Source organism: Gopherus flavomarginatus, chromosome 23, assembly GCF_025201925.1.
Source record: "Gopherus flavomarginatus isolate rGopFla2 chromosome 23, rGopFla2.mat.asm, whole genome shotgun sequence".
NCBI lineage: Eukaryota > Metazoa > Chordata > Testudines > Testudinidae > Gopherus > Gopherus flavomarginatus.
Genome location: NC_066639.1, coordinates 11,794,950 through 11,815,400, shown reverse-complemented (window position 1 = coordinate 11,815,400; position 20,451 = coordinate 11,794,950). Strand labels below are relative to the sequence as shown.

Below are 20,451 nucleotides of genomic sequence, written 5' to 3'. Positions count from 1 at the left end.
TAGACTGGAGGACGAGTGCTTGCAAGAATAATAGGGGTCAGATTTTTCTGGATGTGATAGCAGATGGATTTCTTCATCAAGTAGTAGAAGTACCTACGAGAGGGGATGCCATTTTAGATTTGGTTTTGGTGAGCAGTGAGGACCTCGTAGAAGAAATGGTGGTAGGGGACAACCTTGGTTCGAGTGATCATGAGCTGATTCAGTTCAAACTAGATGGAAGGATAAACAAATGTACATCTGGGATTAGGGTTTTCGACTTCTCGAGGGCTAATTTTAAAGAGTTAAGGAAATTAGTTAGGGAAGTGGATTGGACGGAGGAACTTGTGGATTTAAATGCGGAGGAGGCCTGGAATTACTTTAAATCGCAGCTGCGGAAATTGTCGGAAGCCTGCATCCCAAGAAAGGGGAAAAAAACCATGGGCAGGAGCTGTAGGCCAAGATGGATGAGCAAGCAACTCAGAGAGGGGATTAGGAAAAAGCAGAAAGCTTACAGGGAGTGGAAGAAAGGAGGGATTAGCAGGGGAAGCTACCTTGGTGAGGTCAGAACATGTAGGGATAAAGTGAGGAAAGCTAAAAGCCGCATTGAACTGGACCTTGCAAAGGGAATCAAAACCAATAGTGAAAGGTTCTACAGCCACATAAATAAGAAGAAAACAAAGAAAGAAGAAGTGGGGCCGCTATACACTGAGGATGGAATGGAGGTTAAGGATAACCTAGGCATGGCCCAATATCTAAATAAGTACTTTGCCTCAGTTTTTAATAAGGCTAGTGAGGAGTTTAGCGATGATGGAGGGATGATAAACGGGAATGTGGATATGGAGGTGGATATTACCGCAACTGAGGTAGAGGCCAAACTTGAACAGCTTAATGGGACAAAATCGGAGGGCCCGGACAATCTCCATCCAAGGATATTAAAGGAACTGGCGTGTGAAATTGCGAGCCCGTTAGCGAGAATTTTTAAGCAATCGATAAACTCGAGGGTTGTGCCGTACGACTGGAGAATTGCTAACGTAGTTCCTATTTTTAAGAAAGGGAATAAAAGCGATCCGGGTAATTATAGGCCTGTTAGCTTGACGTCTGTAATATGTAAGGTCTTGGAAAAAATTTTAAGGGAGAAAGTAGTTAAGGACATAGAGGTCAATGGTAATTGGGACGAACTGCAACATGGATTTACTAAAGATAGATCGTGCCAAACCAATCTGATCTCCTTCTTTGAGAAGATGACAGATTACTTAAAGGAAATGCGGTTGATTTAATTTACCTCGATTTCAGTAAGGCGTTTGACACGGTTCCACATGGGGAACTGCTAGTTAAATTGGAAAAGATGGGGATGAATATGAAAGTTGTAAGGTGGATAAGGAACTGGTTGAAGGGGAGACTCCAGCGGGTCATATTGAAGGGTGAACTGTCAGGCTGGAAGGAGATCACTAGTGGAGTCCCTCAAGGATCGGTTTTGGGACCAATCTTATTCAACCTTTTTATTACTGACCTTGGCACAAAGAGCAGGAATGTGCTAATAAAGTTTGCGGATGACACAAAGCTGGGGGGTATTGCTAACACGGAGAGGGACAGGGATACTATTCAGGAAGATCTGGACCACCTTGTAAACTGGAGTAATAGTAATAGGATGAAATACAATAGTGAAAAGTGCAAGATCATGCACTTAGGGATTAATAATAAGAATTTTAGTTCTACGTTGGGGACGCATCAGTTGGAAGTGACAGAGGAGGAGAAGGACCTTGGGGTATTGGTTGATAGCAGGATGACTATGAGCTGCCAATTTAATACAGCTGTTAAAAAAGCAAATGCTATTTTAGGATGCATCAGGCGAGGTATTTCCAGCAAGGATAAGGAGGTGTTAGTACCGTTGGCGCTGGTGAGACCCCATCTGGAATACTGTGTGCAGTTCTGGTGTCCCATGTTCAAGAAGGATGAATTCAAACTGGAACAGGTCCAGAGACGGGCTGCTAGGATGATCCGAGGAATGGAAAACCTGCCTTATGAAAGGAGACTCAAAGAGCTTGGATTGTTTAGCCTGGCCAAAAGAAGGCTGCGGGGGGATATGCTTGCTCTATATAAATATATCAGGGGGGTTAACGTTAGGGAGGGAGAGGAATTATTTAAGTTTAGTACTAATGTAGGCACGAGGACGAATGGGTACAAACTGGATATAAGGAAGTTTAGACTTGAAATTAGACGAAGGTTTCTAACCATTAGGGGAGTGAAGTTCTGGAACAGCCTTCCCAGGGAAGTAGTGGGGGCAAAAGACTTATCTGCCTTTAAGACTAAGCTTGATAAGTATATGGAGGGGATGTTATGATAGGATAGTTTAATTTGGGCAATTGATCTCGGATTATCACCAGATAGGTCTGCTCAGTGGTCTGCGGGGAGATGTTGGATGGGATGGGAACTGAGTTACTGCAGAGAATTCCTTCTTGGGTGCTGGCTGGTGAGTCTTTCCCACATGCTCAGGGTTTAGCTGATCGCTATATTTGTGGTCGGGAAGGAATTTTCCTCCAGGGCGGATTGGCAGGGGCCCTGGAGGTTTTTCGCCTTCCCCTGCAGCGTGGGGCATGGGTCGCTTGCTGGTGGATTCTCTGCAGCTTGAGGTCTTCAAACCAATTTTGAGGATTTCAATAACTCAGTCCTGGGTTAGAGGTTGTTATAAAAGTGGATGGGTAGGGTTCTGTGGCCTGCCTTGTGCAGGAGGTCAGACTAGATGACCATATTGGTCCCTTCTGACCTATGAGTCTATGAGTCTATAAGTAACTGAAAGGAACGAAGGGACAATGCTGGAGTCTGGCCTTAAAATGACTCTGCACAAACAGACCCCCCTCATTTCCATCCAATTAGCAATTGCAGGAGCAAATCCAGCCATGGGGGAGCAAACTACCCAGGAATGGGACTTTCTTTCTCCTTTTCCCATCCCCTCTGCCTGCCCGTCTGGTAGCAGAGATTGAAAGGGGCAATGAGAGAGAAGAGTTTGGAGAGAGATTTCCAGATCTCTGATCTGCCCAGAAAGATGTATTGCTGCACCCTGGATAGAGTCACTTTCCTGTAGAAAAGATGAGAATCAGACAGAGGAAAATCCAGTTCCTGACTCCATATTCCCCCTGCTGGGGTGTGGCTGCCGTGGGGTCAGTGTCTGAGGGAATCCCCCACAGTGACTCCTTTGGTTCTGCTTTTTTCTAGCCTTGTGTTCAGAGACTTTGTTATGGGATGGGAGGAGGGAGAAGGGAGGTTAAACATGTCTCTGTGGGTTTAGCCTGGCAGAAGAGGCCAGGTCTACACTGTACAAAGAGATGAAGTCTTTTCTCAGCATGGCAGACTCTAGGGTGTCTGTCTGCATGGAAAGGGCCTGGGGGAATCATGCTGTGAAATGAATTAAAGCCTGTTCTGAAAGCTCCACAACTGCCCTTCTCACCCTACCAGGCTGCGGAATAATGTCCATGTTTCACTCCAGTTCATCCCGTCCTCTTGCTGGACAGGGGAGAGAAATGGCTGCAGAGGAGCCAGTTCAGGTAGGTATTATCAGGGGGTTGCTGGTGGGTTCCTCCAGGAGGGAGCAGGACAGAAAATACACAGGAGATGGGAAGGTTTGCACAGTCTGGTTTGCAGGAAATGCACAGGGTGGAGAAAGGGAGGAGGACGGGTGTGCTAAACCTGCTGGGAGTTATTTAATAAGTGGCCTAGATTCTAGGAACAGACCCATGAGGTTCGGCAGTGGAAATGCTCTAGTTCTTCTTTGAGTGCTGTCCCTGTGGGTGCTCCACTCTAGGTGACAGTGCATCCCGGCGCTGTCGATCAGAGATTTTCGGTAGCAGTGCCTGGTTGGGGCGCATGCACCCAGATGGTACCTCCCATCTAGTTGGAATCTTCCTGAGTGCTTGCGCCCCACACCCTCCTCAGTTCCTTCTCAACCGTCCTCTGCTGAAGATGGGACTCGGAGCAGTGCTACTTTCTCTTTCCTGATCTCTATAAGAAACAGTAACAAAGAACATAGAAATAATTATTAATTACTTCCCAGTTGTTTCCCTTCCTTTAGTATAGTTACATAGTTAGTTACTTCGTTAAAAAAAACAAAAACCCTCAGGCTTGTCTCCCATTGATTGTCTCTTCTCTAACTCGTAATGCCAGGACATTCAGGTTTCAAAAGACGCATCTCCTGTCAGGACTCCATGCCACGCTCAGATGGCCACTCTCATTGTGTGAAGTGCCTCGGGGACACCAACATCCCCGCCAAATGCTTCCATTGTGCGAGCCTCAAGTCAAGAGCTTGTCGTGACAGGGATATGCGCCTCAAGATCATCATGATGGAAAAATCCGTGCAGCCACTGTCAGAGATGGGAAAGGAAGAACCCGCTCCCCACACGGTGCCCAGCCAGATCGGAACTGGTGGGGAGCATTGCTTCACCCTCCCTGGAGTGGAGGCAAGAAGCTCAACAGTCTCACAGACGAGACTCTAACAAGGGTAGGGGGTCTCCGGCGAGATCCCTACCCTCTGTGCTGACAGCCCGAAAGACAGCTGTTTCAGCCTCTCCTAATGCCTCAGGAACTGCTCTGACAGAGCTTAGAGGCAGGGACCAGACCTCCCGCGCGGGGAAGGCACCTACTGACTCAGTCCCCTCAGTTCCACAAACGACTGTGGCATGGACAACTCACTCCTCTTCAGCACCGACGAAGGCTGCGGCACCGGCACCATGTTCCTCCTCGGCACTGGCAACGGCCGCGGTGCCGGCGGCGCGTTCGGCTCCGACACCCAAAACGACCACAGCACTTACAGCCTGGTCAGTTTCAGCGCTAAAAGTGGCCGCGGTGCCGCCAGCGCGCTCTGCCTCAGCGACGAAAATAGCTGCGGTGCCAACAGCGCGGTCAGCCTCAGCACCGCGAAGAGGGTCAGCACCAAGCCACTCGTCTGCCTGCACACCAGCTGCAGACCCCCTGCAGGGCACCTCTAGACTCAACACAGCAGGACACTCTGCCACTTTCTCCTACTAAAGAACCAGAGCAGAGAGCAGGCTTAGATCAGGAGACCAGGAACAAGAGCTTCTCACTCAAAGTGACCTTCTAGTGCCACCTGAGCCTCACTCTCCGCTCCCAGACACAGAGGACTCCTTTCTTGACCTACCACTTTCTCCACCTGAACTGGCTTTCACCGACGGTGACCTTGAGCTACAGCAACAAGCGGCGTTCTCCCCTCCTGCTTCTCCTCCACAGGCACCTTTACCACCTCAGGTCATGGCTCAAGCTCAGCAGCCTCAGTTTCCCTACATCGCCCCCCCGTGGGCGGTGCTTGGGTTCTCCTACCCCATGCCTTGGCCTCAGTGGTACCCCCGTGGCAGAATCCTCCTACCAATCATCTTCCTTCGGTGCCTCAATCTCCTCCTCCATCCACTTCCAGGGTGCCTGAGCCCCCTCCAGAGTCCGGGAGCTATGCACCATATCCTGACTCGCTTAACCCTAACTCTCCATTAGCCTCAGATGAAGCCATCCTCCCTCCACCTCCACAGTCTGTGAACGACTGCAAACAATTTCAAGAGCTTTTCAGGAGAGTTGCAATCAGTCAGGATATCCCCTTAGAAGAGCTTCAGGAGAATCAGCACAAACTCCTCAAAATTCTTCAACCGTCTGCGCCCTCGAAAATCGCGCTCCCTATAAATGAAGCACTCGTGGAGCCAGCTGACACCCTCTGGCAAACCCCAGCTTTTCTAGTACCAACTTATAAGGAGATTGAACGTACATACTATGTTCCTGCAAAGGACGCAGACTTCCTATTTTCTCATCCACCACCGAACTCTCTTGTCATTGATGCAGTTACACAGCGAACTAAACAGTCACAATATCGACCAACCCCACAAGACAAGGACATTGGATGCCTTGATGTCCTGGGCCGCAAGGTTTATACATCCTCTACACTACAATTCAGGATTGCAAACTATTCTGCTCTCCTCGCCAGCTATGATTTTGATAATTATAATAAGCTTCTCGAATTTGCCTCATACATCCCAGAGGACAGAAGAGCAGACTTCAGATCAATCCTGTCTGAGGGACAACTGATCTCCAGAACGGCCCTACAAGCGTCCTTAGACATGGCAGACACAGTAGCCTGTACCACTGCAACTGCTGTGGTTACGCGCAGATCCTCATGGCTCTCTGCGTCAAGCATTCTTAAAGAGCTCCAGACCAAAATGGAGGACCTCCCCTTTGATAAGGTCAAACTCTTTTTTCGAAAAAAACTGATCAACTCCTCCACACCATTAAAGATTCGAGAGCGACACTGCGCACCCTGGGCATTCACCCATCACTTCCCAGGAGACAACGATACCAACCATACCAAAGACCACGCACATATCAGTACTATCGCCCTCAATCCAGACCATATGACGCAACTAGGAATCGTACTAGACCTCCCAAACGCAGACAAAATCAAAATCAAGCCACCACCTTCCATCCACCAGGCAATAAACAACAGTTTTGAAGCTTTGGTCGAGGGTCTGCATGGCCACCCCTTGATTCCACCACTTACTTGTCCATTTGGCCACCACTTCCAGTATTTCCAACATGCTTGGCAGCGGATTACACAGGACCATTGGGTCCTTTAAATAGTTCGGACCGGTTACTCCATCCCGTTCATATCCTACCCTCCTACCCTTTCCCCTTCCCCGTCCCTCTTCAGGGACCCCTCTCACGAACAGTTACTTCGCACAGAAGTGGCACACCTTCTGCAACTAGGCGCAGTGGAACCTGTGCCGGCGCAACATCAAGGGACAGGGTTCTACTCCCATTACTTTCTAATGCAGAAGAAAACCGGGGGATGGAGGCCTATACTAGACCTACGCCAACTGAACAAATTTGTGAGAACACAAAGATTCAAGATGGTCACATTGGGCACAATAATATCTACATTGGATCAAGGGGATTGGTTCACAGCCCTTGACCTGCAAGATGCTTACTTCCATATATCAATACATCCAGCTCACAGACGCTTCCTACGATTCACAATCGGTCAGGATCACTTCCAATACAGAGTTCTCCCTTTCGGACTCTCCACAGCTCCAAGAGTTTTTTCCAAGACCCTAGCTGTGATAGTGGCTCACCTCTGCAAACACGAGGTCACACTTTTCCCCTATCTGGACGATTGCCTCATCAGGGGCGACTCCTATGGTGAGACACTTCAAGCCACGTGCTTCGCCATCACCATTTTTCACAGCCTAGGCCTCCAAATAAACATTCAAAAATCTACCCTGATACCTACGCAACAGATTGAATTCATTGGAGCTCATCTCGACTCTACCCAGAGCACGGTCTCGCTCCCATACAACAGGTTCCTCGCTATCACGCAGCTCATACGTACGCTCTCTATTCGTCCCAGGACACAAGCAAGAAACTGCCTACAGCTCCTTGGTCACATGGCAGGTACCACCTTCGTGGTTCAACACACCAGGCTACATATGAGATGCCTTCAGGGCTGGCTCAACTCCAGTTTCAAACCCAGCAGACATCCCTTAGGGATGTTGCTAACTCCTCCACCTCACGTTATAACTTCCCTACAATGGTGGACAAGTCCAGAAAACCTCTGCACAGGGGTTTCCTTCCAGCAACGATCCCCAACGCTCATGCTCACCACGGACCTCTCCCTGATTGGTTGGGGAGCACATCTAGGGGAACACAGGGCACAAGGCCGGTGGTCTGCATCAGAGACACATCTACACATAAATCTCTTAGAGCTCAGAGCAGGGAGGAGAGCATGCCTTTACTTTCTTCCTCTCATAAAGAACAAATACCTGCGAGTCATAACAGACAACATAGCATGTATGTATTACATAAACAGACAAGGAAGAGCCCGATCACATTCCCTCTGCATGGAAGTCATTCAACTATGGAATTGGTGCATACGACATTGAATACAGATCATCGCTTCCTACCTACAAGGCTGTCACAACACGACTGCTGACGCACTCAGCGGACACTTCTCAATGGAACACGAATGGGAACTGTACCCCTCAGTACTCCAAAAAGCTCTTCTCCCACTGGGGCAGGCTGTCCATAGATCTCTTTACCATGACTCAAAACTGGAAATACCCTCCGTTTTGCTCCAGGGCGGGACTCGGGACTGCATCCTTAGGGGATGCATTCATTATCCCATGGAATAACTGCATCCTGTACGCCTTCCGACCTATCCCTCTACTACACAGAGTTCTTCAGAAGGTTGCGGACGACAAGGCCCAGTCCATCCTTATTGCCCCGGCTTGGCCGAGACAGACATGGTACCCCCACCTTCTCTGCATGTCCTCCCGTCACCCATGGGCTCTCCCTAACAGACCATACCTCCTTTACCAGGACAACGGACAAGTCTTTCACCCCCAGCTCCAAAATCTCCACCTCACAGCCTGGTTCCTTCATGGTTCCAAACCCATGAACTAGCCTGTTCCGAGCAGGTCCAACGTGTCCTCTTGCACAGTAGGAGAGACTCCACTCATAAAACCTACCTTCAGAAGTGGAGATGTTTCGCTCTTTGGTGCTCGCATAACCATTTAGCACCCAATAATGTGACCCTCCCTAACATTCTAGACTACCTCCTGAAACTAAAACAAGACGGACTCTCGATCAGCTCCATCAAAGTGCACCTGGTGGCGCTTACCACCTTCTGTGACTTATTGGATGGGTACTCACTCTTTACACACCCCACCATTAAACGCTTTCTCGCTGGCCTGCAAAATCTTTACCCTGAAATTCATCCAACAGTGCCTACATGGAATCTTAACCTCGTGCTTCATGCCCTCATGAAACCTCCATTTGAGCCGTTGGCTACCTCCTCTCACCTCCATATGTCCATGAAGGTGCCTTTCCTAATTGCCATAACATCAGCGAGGAGAGTTGGTGAAATGAGTGCCCTCATGGCCCACCCTCCCTACACTATCTTCTCCAAAGATAGTCACTTTGAGACCACATCCTAAATTTCTTCCTAAGGTGGTGTCAACCTTCCACCTCAACCAACCTATATACTTACCTACTTTCTATTCCAAACCTCACAAAACTCCGCAGGAAGCAACCCTGCATACTCTCGATGTGAGGAGAGCAATTGCCTTTTATTTAGAATGGACTAAACCATTTCACAAGTCTCCACGACTCTTCATTTCCATTGCCAAAAGATCAAAGGGCACGACTATCTCTAAACAACGTCTATCCAAGTGGATCTCTGACTGCATCAGATCCTGTTACCGTGTGAAGAATCTTCAACCGCCTGATAACATTAGAACTCATTCCGCTAGGACCATTTCGGCATACATTGCCTTCTTACACAACATTCCCATTCCTGATATCTGAAAGGCAGCTACATGGTCATCTGAACACACGTTTGCAAAACACTATGCTCTCATGCAAGACACCACGGTAGATGCAATAGTAGGCCATACAGTACTATCTTCAATACTCCCTGACGCATCTCCAAAGTCCCACCAACCTTAGTGGGTACTGCTACACATTCACCTAGAGTGGAGAACCCACAGGGACAGCACTCAAAGAAGAAGAGAAAGCTACTCATCTTGCAGTAACTGAAGTTCTTCGAGATGTGTCCACCTGTGGGTGCTCCACTCCCTGCCCTCCTCCCCTCTACTTTGGAGTACTCGTATGATGCTCCATGGTAGAGAAGGAACTGAGGAGGGTGTGGGGCGCACACACTCAGGAAGATTCCAACTAGACAGGAGATACCATCTGGGTGCGTGCACCCCAGCCAGGCACTGCTACCGAAAATCTCCGATCGACAGCCCCGGGATGCACCGTCACCTAGAGTGGGGCACCCACAGGGGGACACATCTCGAAGAAGCTCAGTTACTGCAAGATGAATAACGTTCTCTTTGTGGAGCAGAAAATAACGCAGCTCCATGGTCCTGGGACAACTGACCAGACTCATAGTGCTGGAGCCCGACCTGACTAACCAGCGGCTGCTGTGAAATATGAAGGGGGCACCCACCTGTGAGGCTTAGGGAGATTCCCCTCCCTTCACATCCAGCTCTTCAGAATGGGGAGGGTGTTGGGCATCCTACCAGGGAGCTGTCTCTGGACTCTGCTAAGGGCTCCATCTCCTGAATCAGTCTGTGGCTAGTAGGTATGTGATGGCTCTGCTGAGAGAGAGGAGGGGCTCTCTCTTTGTTCCCTCCTCCGGTGTTTCCTGGATGCTCTGAGCAGGGTGGGAGTGGGACTCTGACTGCAATCCACCCAGAGTTTCTGTTTGGCTCCTGTCCCCCATGTACAGGGGGACTGTGAGTGGGGCAGCAGGTACTGAGTGTTGGACTCTTGCTTTTTCAGAGGCCGGTGACCTTCGAGGAGGTGGCTGTGTATTTCACCAGGGAAGAGCGGGCTGTACTGGACCCCACTCAGAGAGCCCTCTACTGGGATGTCATGCAGGAGAACTATGAGAATGTAACCTCACTGGGTAAGGGTTACTCTCCCCTCAGTTCTTGGAATGGGAAAAGAAGAGAGATGGTTCATGCCTGCCACACAATGCCACCTCTACTCTGTCCTGTTTCAGCATCACCCCAATATGCTAGTGGCACACACGCTACCAGAGACCCTCCCTTACTGCAGAACACTTTGGGAACAGAGCACAGGAGCCATATCGCACAGTGTCAAATATCTCCTGTTTGCTCAAGTAAAACTGAGGCTTAGGTGAGGCATAATCAGCAGAAGCTTCCTACCCCTGACCTCTCAAACCCTGAGCCTTCTCCACCCAGACTTGAATGTGCTTGGGGTGTAACAAGCAGGCTGCTGGAGTCAGAGCTGCTGGTCCAGGGTTTCTTATCAAACAGACTGTCCGTGTGTCCTTGAATACTGATTGGGGGTATCCAGAGAAGGAAGCTCAGTGGCGGATTTAGCGTTAGTGGGGCCCTGTGCTCAGCTCCATTTTAGGGATCCCTCCTTGGGACACAGGCAAGAAAAAGAACATTCTCTCATTTCCCTCCCACCCCTATTTTTCTTTTTTTTTTTCTTCCTCCTCCTCCTATAAGTAATAGAAAGTAAATGAGGCTAAAGTGAGGTCCCTTGATTGTTTTTGAGGTCTGAGTTTTCCACAGACCACTTGAAAATCGATGAGCGTCTCATTGCATCACTTAATGATCTTTCCAAATATTGTTTGTACTGTTAGCTAACTATTGTAAACTGCTCTAAACGTTGGGGTGCAAGGTCTGGCCAGGAGTTAAGGTGTGGGAGGGGGCTCAGGGCTGGGACAGGTGGTTGGGGTGTGGATCACTTACCTGGGACAGCTCCTGTTTCATGCAAGCAATGCAGATGGGGATGTGGGGGGGCAGGAATCAGAGTTAGCCGGAGGCTTCTTGGAGGGGTGCAGGAGTCAGGGTTCGGGGGTGTGTGAGGGGCATGGGGCTGGAGAGGGGAGGGGTTATGGGTGGTTGCAGGAATCAGAGAGGGCAGGGAACTGGAGTGTTTTTGAGAGCAGTGAAAGAGAAAGGGCTTGAGGTGTGAGAGGGGGTGCAGGGCTTGGGAGGGAGGGAGCAGGAGCAGGCTGGAGATTGGGTACAGCATTTGGCCAGGTTTTAGAATGCAGGAGGGGGCTCAGGGTTGGGGCAGGACATTTAAGTGTGGAGTGCTTACTTCGGGCAGCTCCCATTTGATGCGAGGGATGCAGATGGCAATGTGGGGGTGTGTGTGCAGGAGCTCCCATATTTGGTGCTCAGAGTGGGGATGAGGAAGTGTGGAGGGGTGCAGGAGTCAGAGCATGGGGTGTGAGGGCTGGGTATATGGGAGGGGGTGCAGGAATCAGGGCTGGGGTCCTGGGGGTGCTCCCAGCCCCCTACCCTGGGTGACTCACAGCAGGGGGTGAGGTGGTATGTGATAGGGGAGTGCTTAGTGAGCAACGACCAGGAAGCTTTGCAAACAGGGCTGCTAACGAGGAGTTTCATGAGGGAGTTTGGAAGAGGGCGAGGTTCTCTTCCCATTCTTTAAAATATTTAAGCTATAATACAAACTTCTTGATTGAAACACAAACCCTGTTGTTAACCTAGGTAGCTGTAAGAGAGAATGCAGGCAGAAGCCCAGCAGGAGAGTGGGGGCTATCCTGTTTATTGCTCTCAATGTAGCATATGTGATTACCTGCCCTGTGGGCGGGTGGAGTATGTGTGCATTTGGTGCAAGGAACTCCTGGCCCTCAGAGACCGCATGGAGGCTTTAGAGGCCAGGATGGTGGAACTGGAGACACTAAGGGAGACAGGGAGGTATGTTGATGAGGCTTTCCGGGACACTTGTAGATTTCTCCCACCTCCGGTCAGACAGCCACTGCGCTGTTGAAGAGGATGAAAGGCCCAGGGAAGGAGAGCAGTCTGTGGGAGTGTTGCAGGCACAGAGGGTGCCCGAGGCAAGCAACACTGGTTTGTTGCCCAGAGTGCGTAGCGCCAATAAACACACCAGGGTGGAGAAGCAAGCAAAGTTTGAGATTTTAAAGCGGTGCAGGGAGGCTGACGCCTCAAATCAAGCACAGCTAAAACAAGCAGTCTGTTCCTTTATATTCCATGAGAACTGGCTGTTACAATCAGAAAACTAACTGCTGACATTACATTTTACAGCTTTTAACATATTAGGTTACACTAAATTACACAAAGTGTTTAACATGGAGGAACATTGGTTCATTGAGGCCTGAGCAGGAGGGCTTCATCGGCACTCGTGATTTTCCACCCTCCCGAATTACCTAGGGTTATGCCTAGTGACACCAACAACTTCCTTCTTTGAGAACACTCAACAAACTTTTGGCTGAGTTTTTTATACTTTAAGGGCAAAAAGCGATTAAGCTCTAGGGAGCTGGAGTGCTTTACAGCAAGCAAGCAAGAGGAGAGTAACGATACACAACACCACACCAGTGAGCAGGAGGTGAACAATGCCTCCCAGGTTGGGTAACCAGTCCCAGAGGAAATTAGAAATAGTGGGTTTTCTTTCCTGGGCCTTTTACTGTTTAAAAGTCTGTTTGGCTGACAGGATGTGCTTGTTAATATTCTGTGTGTTTTCTGGGACATAAGTACAGCATTTATTTCCTATACAGGTGGACACCCCGCCCTGTGAAGCCACACTTTCACCCAGAAAGTGTCCATGTATGTCTTTAGGATTACAGATTAGATGGTATTTTTGATGTGTCTGTAAGGGCAGTGGGCCAAGTCTGATACTTAAGATTACTTCGAATGGCCATCAGCTGGTTATTCAGGAAATTCCGAATTTCTAAACATACTAGATCCCACTGCAATGCCCTTCCAGCCTTAGTGATATTTAATACCATTTTTCTTGATGTAGTACTATAATACACCTGTTATTTAACTGTTCTCAGGTACTTTTAAAATGCATTGACATTAATAGCATGGGAGGGAGGGTTATATTAGTAGTTATTTTTCAGGACACAGCACAGCCTGTAGAATAAACCCCAAGCTTCAATTAAACCACATTCCCAAGCACAGGTTTCACAAATGTTCTCCCGCCAATGTATAATTTTTTGGTTTTTTAACAGGGTTAGTTTTTAATGTTCTTTTTAGTCAGGAATTTCTGGATTTATGCAATTTTTGAGTGTTTCTTTTTTTTTTTTCAAAACAATTGTGGTTTAGTATTCTACAGGGGAGAGGTTACCAGCACATTACCCGGTAATGGTTTTGATTTTTTTAGAAAAATTTAAAGGCACAGTAGGTCTGTTAGTGGACAAGGGAGAGGTTACTAGCACTTTACCTTGTACTTTTTCCCTACTGTCTAGGGGCTCGTCCAGACTGGGGGGGGGGGAATCAATCTTAGATACGCAACTTCAGCTACGTGAATAACGTAGCTGAAGTCGAATATCTAAGATCGAATTACTCACCCGTCCAGACGGCGCGGGATCGATGTCCGCGGCTCTCTGTGTCGATTCCGGAACTCCGTTGGGGTTGATGGAGTTCTGGAATCGATATAAGCGCGCTCGGGGATCGATATATCGTGTCTAGATTAGACGCAATATATCGATCCCCGAGCAATCGGTTTTAACCCGCCAATACGGCGGGGTAGTCTGAACGAGGGCTAGAAGGCACAGTGGAGCTAGAAGGAGAAATAGGCTAAACATTAATAGGAGAATTCTCCCAAAGTGGAGGGGTCTTTTTGCAGTGAGAATCATGGGTCCAAGCAGTCAGCCTTTGGCACTTCACAGCAGTGTTGGTAGTCAGCAGGGCTTAATAAGGGCCTTTTTAGCATGGAGCCAAAGCAGTTTTTTGTTGGTGGACCTTTACCTCAATTTAGTTTCCTGGTTTCAAGGAGTGGCAGGGCTGCTAGGGTTTTTGAATGGCGCTTGCTTACCTGTGAGAAAAGAAACCTAACGCATTTTATTAGTGCCTGGCAGTGTTTTGCAGATTTTATAGCTGCGTGGGTAAATTTAAGCCCTTCTTTTTCTGGTTGTTAGCCAAGTCTTAACTGTGAGCAGTGTCCTTGAATGGAGTTAGTGTTTTATTTATAGCCTGAGCTTGCTAACTAATTATTTTTTTCAGTTAACTTATTTTGTTTTTTGTCCTTTTTTTTGTTTTGGCTTTTTTTAACCTGCAAAGGAAACTTTTGCTTTTTACCTATACACCTTTTCTCCAACAATGAACACCTACACATTGTCATTATACAGTACATTAGTTTTATTATTTAATATATGCCACACACACCCTTTTACTAAAATAACCTTATTACAGAACTTTGGAGCAACAAGCTAGAACAAGCACACCCACTTCGAGGAGTTTATTTAATTTAACCTTTAGTCCAATAGTTTCCCACCTTCCCCAGCCCTCTGGCTAGAAATCTGAGGTAGCCAGAAAGATCCCATGTACAATATGGGGAGTGGGTTAACTTTTCATGTCTTTGCTTTCAAAGACTGTTGGTATGCAAATTTTAACAATAATTTTTGCAATTAACAATTTGGCCAATGAATTTTTTTTTTTTTTTTTACTTAAGGAAATGCATTAGACTTTAGTATATTACATTTTTCTGATTTATTCAAACACTTTGTATTCCAAGTTGAACAAAACAAGTATTTGCATTTTAATTTAACCTTTTTGTTTGATTTTAAAATAGACTATTCTATGAAATTATTAAACACAACAATTCCAGCCACAAGACAAAACACCACAAGACAGAACATAGGACACAGAACATAATTCCTATTGTGCCAGTAAATACATGGTACGTAGAATGCTGTTCAGCTGGCATTAGTTTTCTTTGATTATTTGAAAGACAGAAAAAAAACAGAAGTCTACCCCTTCTGGGCAGACAATCATTGCTTAAAATATACAAATACCCTTGTTGACTTCAGGCAAAACAGAGGAATGACCTTATATTTTCTTGTATTTGTTTCATAGGCATTCCAGGTTTTCAATTACATTACACTGTATACATTCTTTAGCTAATTCAACTAAATTGTTCATAGCCAAATGAAATGATTGCAATCCAATAATTTCTTTGCCTGAATTTATTTACAAAGATTTTACAGACACCAAGAACTTTCTTCTTTAGCATTTTTACAAAGTTCAACTGCTGTTCCCTTCAGCAACTACAGAGTTAACTTCTTACTTTCCGTTAAATTACTTGCTTGTTTTCCAACAGCCACTTTTATTAACTTAACTTAATATTTCAAGAAGGTCCTGGGTATTTGAAATCCCCATGCTTACACTTACTGACTCCTTCCTTCCACTATACCCTTAAAGTTTTCCAATCTGTTTTCCAATCTCCCTGTCTGTTGCCTGCCCACCAGGACCCGATCCTGCTTTTTTTGCTGAACCGTCCCTTCCATGGGCACCAACTTGTTCCACTACCAGTTTAGCTCGGAGGGTGGGCTTTTTAACTAGCCCCCACCCCTCCTGGTCTCTTCCCTTAAACATTCTTACTTACAAGACTACCCGAGTCCTCCCTCATGAGGCTTGTCACCTGGACAAAAACACATGGCCCATTGGGCAAAGGCCATTTACTTAACATATAATCCAGACCCCTTTAGAGGGTTTACCCAGAGACCCATCCATCTGTCTGCTGACACTTAAACAGAAAAGAGAATTACACAGAGCAGAGGAACTTACAGTCTAAGCCAGGCTTTCCCACTTCTATACACTGACCACTACAGGGAACGGGACAGAAGGATCTCAATTCGACCTCAGAGCTTCCTCGCACGCATGGCTTCCACTTCGAGGAATTACGAACGAGAGGTTCAGTTTCGCCCACACTCCTAACGCCCAAATGAACAGAGCAGAAAAACAACAGTAACCGGTTAAACAAAACAGAACCAGAACCAGATAGCGTTTTTTTATTCTATTAGGACTCACTTTTAATCATGCAGTTTTCAACATATAACACCAACAGTACCAAGCAAAGCAAAGATAAAATAACAAGGGTGAAACAAATAGATGGTGTAAATTTTGCAGGGCTTCCCCCTTCTTAATTGCTTACCAAACTGTGACAAATTTTTGTTACCAGTCTATCCCTCGTGTCAGGTGATCAGACTGACACTACAGGATCGTTGGAGGAAGATAAAGAAAACACATCATATAACTGAATTTTAAAGCTTCATTAATAAAATAATACAACAACAACAGAGAGTGTTGGGAATGCTCCCACATCACTCAGGAAAACATTAATGCCCCAAGCCCTAAGCCCCTTTCATACTCACACACGAACGTTCAGACTGGCCACTTCTGTGTATAATGTTCAGAGAAGGGGGAGAGGTGGACGGGAGATTATTCTGTATACAGCTTGTCCAGAATTTTCAACATGCTTCTGCTCTTGGGAGGGCTGTTCTCTTACACCCTGGAATTTCCTGCGGCGTCTCTTTCAGAGATTCCAGTCCAGGTCGGCTGCCTGTGGCTTCTTCGGTGTCACCAAGCCACACTGGCTCCAGGGTCACAAAGGCACACTGTTGGATTTTACTGGACAGTTAAGCTTTGCAAATGTAATTTCAGTTCTGTAACTTGTATTGCCTTTGGTTCGCCTCTGTCTATATTTTTTCCTTCACAGCCAGCTGGGGCCGAAAGCAGTTTTTCTTTGTACGTAGCATAGTCTGCGTTGATTCTTGACCTTGAACGCAGAGCAACTTTCTTTTTATCCCTGGGCCAAGCTGAATTTCAAATTAACCTGTTCCTTTCCTCAATAGACAAATTTGCTCATGCTTTGTCAGGGCTTTTTGGTGATTAAACGCTCCTCTTAGATGTATGATCTTATCTAGATTGAAGTACCTCCTAGTGGGCATTGTTTAGATGGATTTTCACGTGTGTAAATATTCCAATTCTCTAAATACCTGCAGCTTGTTGAACCATAATGTACGTTCATGTAATATGCGGTGGTACCCTTAGGGGGTGAGGTGGAATGTTTAGACTGTCCCCCACCCATTTTCCACTTACACACACAGGGAGGGTACTCTGTCTGCGCTAGCGGCACATAAACTAAGGATCTCTCCCTATAGGGTACTCACACAGGGGAGGCTAACGAGGATGACCACGACCCTCCTACACCTCCCTTCAACAAAAAGCGTCGGCTAGTCCCTGGGAGACGACGACGCTTACTCTGATTGCATCCAGTGAGATGATCAGACTGTCAGTAGCCCACACGGAAAGGAAAGGGGGGGGAAGGTGGGTACACACACTCCTAGATCCAGATAGCTTCCTCACCGGATGATGCCAGGCCGAGTCAGCCCACCATGGGTCGGATCTCCTAAAGATCCACTAATTACCGGGCTTGTGTTAGAGTAGTCCTGGTCACAAGCTTTTGCTTCACAGGGTACTCTGGGCATCTTCCGGTAACAGTCACTCACACTGGCCCCCAGTACCATTTTGCATCTGATCTTCCTTTTTAGCTTCAACAGGGAGAGAGTGTCCTAGGACATAGGGTCTCCCCTTTCTAGACAGGTCCCTTCTTTGTTTCTGCACTATCCCTAACCTGCTTTTGAATCCTTGCACTCCGCCAGACGGGGAAAGAACAGGAGCTATGGTGGGGGATTTTTTTTAGAAGAGCTCTTCATACAAACAGCTTCAGAAGCTACCCGTTCACTGAGAAAACAGGAGTAATTGGAGGATCGTGTTATAATTAAGTGATCCTTCCGGTGGCCACCTTTTCTGCTCTTCTAGTTGATATTGAGGCCAGTCTACTGTACAGAACTTTTTCAGTTTATTCTTAGTTATTGGATCTGAGCCAAACACCTTCCAATTCACTAAATGCATTCTAAGGGTGTACACCTTCCCTGGCGCCCCATACCATACCCTTGACCCATTATATGACACTCTATCGTCTAATGGGAATTACAACGACTGGGCATCCCCAGCCTCGAATTACAATGACTGGGCCTCCCCAGCCTCGGGCAAAAGTCCACACTACTGGACTGTTCCTACATTATCCAAGGGACCAGTTCCTCACCGTCACCCTCAACTGCTTCTCCGCTACTCGAGCGCCTTGCACCGTTGTGCCCTCCAGGGTCGGTCGAACTGCATCTCTGCCGAGGCCCCTGGTGAAGTCGCCGGTGTGCACTGGGCGTCAGTCGTCACCGCAATCCATTGACACTAAGAGGGATCCGGGCAAGGCTAATTTTTAGCCTGAAGCCCACCATTGGGCGCCAAGAACTGTTACCGGCACAAAGTGCCCGAGGCCAAGCAACAGCGGGGTGGGGTTCGTCGGCCGGTGTGCCGCACCAATAAACACACCAGGGTGGAGAAGCAAAACACAAGTTTATATGAGCTCAAATAAGGTGCAAGGGAGAAATAACAATCTCAAATCCTGCACGCCCACACGCAGGCGGGGCACTAGTATTTATATTCCCACCCTTGTATCTTTCTTTTTGTAATTTTCCATTGTGTAAGCTACTTTCTCATGCATATGGCCTTGGCCATAACATCTGTTTTTCATTTGTCTTATCTAGCATAAGCAATATGTAGTACTAACTGGTCTTGCTAACTACGGCCTTATTGTTTAGCAGTCAGCTCATAACACAGGTGGTTACAGTCAGCACATTAATACAGAAGGTTACAAAAGTTTAGTGAGGCTAACACAAAGGCTTTTAACATGGAGGTACTTTGGTTCACACAGGCCTCAAGCAAGAAGATTTCTACCTAGTGGCACCAACATAATTGTATCCCACTTCCCTAATTAACTTAAACATAGCAAAATTAATTATACAGCAGACGAAAACAATTAGAGAACCAGACTGATTAACATTGTAAAAGTGGTGGCCATGAAGATAAAAGAATACAAAAATGAGGGTTTCACAACCACAAGCATTGAGAAGTGATTTCTTGCCAAACAGGCTTTCAAACTAAGTTTTCTCTAACCATCTTAAGATCTGTTTCTTTATCTGGTGGTGATGGGCACTATCAGGACAGGATCATCCTCCTAACAGCCCAATAGCACCTTATTTCAGTGTGACCGGTTTGGGATGTGAGGATGTGACCCTTCACTTCTCAGCTTATGGCTGCCCCTGCTGCTTAGCCAAAGGCCTTAGCATAAGAACAAGGCCTCAGACTGTCACAGTAAGAGAAGGCCCTTACAAATACAAACAGTGATTTTGATTCTTTGTTTTCATACTCCTGTAAGTAGCTAAGTGATAAAAATACACCTAAGTTCTTAAACTATAGGCTTGACAGGCAGGCCTGAATATCTCTATTCTAACAGTGGGTTCTATCCCTTCCCCCATTCTGTGTCTGTCTTGTGTATTTAGATTGTAAATTCTTCAGGGCATGGGCCATCTACTATTCTCTCTTTGTACTTTACCTAGCACAATGGGGACCCACTGTTAGTTGCTCCTTAGCACTAATGTAATGAATATGATTTAAAATCATAATAACTCTCCTGCCTCTTTGAGCCAAGGAAGCTGGCCTTGGGATGTTACTGCTTAACAATGAGCTGGGAGTTAAAACCATGGACTATTTTTTGTGACAAGTATCCCACAAATTCCACTGACCTCCCTGGTTTTCTTTGCCTGCAGTAGGTTTTCCAGTTTCCAAACCTGATGTGATCTCACAGCTGGAACGAGGGGAAGAACCGTGGGTCCCAGACCTCCAGGGCTCTGAGAAGGAAGTGCTTCGAAGAGCTGCCTGCAAAGGTGAGGACTTGGTTAAACCAACTCAACAACTGTGTGGGAATGCAGGAAACATTTGGGATGCCCTACAAAGACCCTAGGAGCTCTACACGTTCAGGATTGTTCCCTGCAGATGTGGAATCATTATGGCAGATGTGACTCATGGCTTCCCTCCTATTCTGACTGACAACTGGCAGCAGGTCACTCCCCGATCTCACTTTCCCCTGAGTGTTCTCGTGAGATGCAGACCAAAACTGATCCCTTCCTCTCTCCTCTGGGGAAGGGTTTGGAGAAAATCAGCTCCTGATAGGTTTGATCTCTCCCACACATATTTTGGATTGTTCATCCCTTTTTCCATTCCTCTCTCTGAGATTCTTTCTTTCCGGTGCAGGTAATGATCTATGTCTGGATTCTCT

General features: G+C 47.1%; 1 protein-coding gene and 1 pseudogene across 2 annotated transcripts in view; one reads left to right on the top strand and one right to left on the bottom strand.

Moving 5' to 3' along the window:
* Positions 1-20,451, bottom strand: part of LOC127039351 (zinc finger protein OZF-like) — a 1,232,974-nt gene that overhangs the window by 1,149,658 nt on the left and 62,865 nt on the right. The window lies entirely within an intron of this gene.
* The window catches only part of LOC127039334 (zinc finger protein 879-like), an 82,766-nt pseudogene that overhangs the window by 59,653 nt on the left and 2,662 nt on the right, over positions 1-20,451 (top strand).